This window comes from Echinococcus granulosus (genome assembly GCF_000524195.1).
Source record: "Echinococcus granulosus chromosome Unknown EG_S00451, whole genome shotgun sequence".
NCBI classification, from domain to species: Eukaryota; Metazoa; Platyhelminthes; class Cestoda; order Cyclophyllidea; family Taeniidae; genus Echinococcus; species Echinococcus granulosus.
The window spans coordinates 1-1,750 of NW_020170830.1; positions in this window are offsets into that span (position 1 = coordinate 1).

A 1,750-nucleotide genomic window follows, 5' to 3' on the forward strand; every position below is an offset into this window, starting at 1 on the left:
GACATGTAGTAGGGCTAGAGGGCTACTGGAATGACCCTGAGATCAGCCCACGTGGCAAAGCTACAATGGTGGAGACCCAAAGTAGCCCCTTTACCAAGTACTGGTAGCTAAACAAACAAGCAACGTATTACATAGCCCCTTTCCACTTTCAAACGCCATCGCCGGTGCTCCCCTTGGTTAACCACCACCTCGGCTAATCACCCACATCAGCCATTGCAACGTAATTAGTGGTGTAGGAAAAACACAAGAGTCAACCGTGCCAGTAATCAGATTTCCATGCAACTGAGAGGATACTCGAACGCAACATTACCGATCTCTCTTGGCAATTCTACAGAATCTAAAGTTTCATTTTGTATAAGAAGCGGATTCGAGGAAGGGGAAATGTGCTGAACATCACGCGTGCCCACCTGGCGAAGGTACAGTGGTGGAGTACCTATGTGACTCCTCCACCAAGTTCCATAAATAAGCAAACATTCAACTTTCCCACATTTGGTCAAGGCAATAATTTCACTTACGCAGCTGCAAAGCCGTTTAAACCTCTTCATGCATCTTCTCTGCTGAGGCAGGAAGAGGAGTGGTGATTGTTTGTGTCTTAGCGTGGTTTATTCTGTCTGTCATGATGGCAGCCTTTGCAGTTGAGGACTCAAATTATTGTAGCGCCACGACCCCTATTTAAAATGCCGTAGTGGGCTAAAGTGGCGTGGAAGAACAGAGGAGCTGGGCGTGTGTTAGCCTGGCTAGAAGGCTATGTCACAGGGTGGAAGTGGAATCTGTAGGGGCTAAAATGCTCTCAAAATTAGCGCCTTCAAGCCAAACTGATTGCAGTGATGAGGGGGAGGGAGACCATTTGTTGTGTCAAGCATCGGATATTGTCAGCAAGTGTGTGTGTGTGTGTGTTAGCGCTTCAAGAGCACAAAATCATCTCCACAGGCGTGGAACTGAAGCATACAAGTAGAAGGGTAAGTTATCAAGCGTTGATTTGGGCAGAGCTTGTCAAGTGGGCACCTGGACTCCTGACGATTATTAAAGCAGAGGATGGCGAATTATATCTTGCTCTTCATTTTTTCCTTAGGGATTTCAATTTCGACCTAATTCATTGAATAATTTACAGTTTTTTTGTAAAATGAGCAAATTTTATGCTCATTCTTCTTTTTTCCCTTTTTTGCAAATAATACGTTTGTCATTGACAATGTAACAGGTAATGCGGGCGTTAACTTGTCTTCATGCCCATGATAAACTTCACACAAAGCACTTCGCACTAGTCAATTGAAATACGCCTACTATATCATTTCTTCTTTATTTTCCTTTCGTCTAACAGTTCTCGCCATCATCTACTTTTGTAACACTTGCCACTCAAGAGGTATCAATCAAAACTGGGAAGCATTTGCAGTACCTTCTTGCTTCATAGTGTTGAACTTTGTCACAATCTATTTCCCAAATTATTCCTCACCAACACACATTCCTGATGCGAATTTCGGGTTTTGTGAAATGCCCTGCCTCTGGAAGCATAAGACTGATCCTTATTCACCTTCACCTCTATCTGGCCCTCTCTCCCTCCCCCAACTTCCTCTTTTGCCTCATTTGTCTAATGTCAAGTCTACGACCAGGTGGTACCCATTTGAAGTCTGGCTAAATATGAGGAAAAGACAGATGATGTGGGAGAGCATCTCGCTTCCTTCCTTTCCAAAGTGAGGCGTGAGGTGTTGGAAGGAGTAAGTGTTAAGTTATGAGGTTGGAGGTCTTGCCTTGA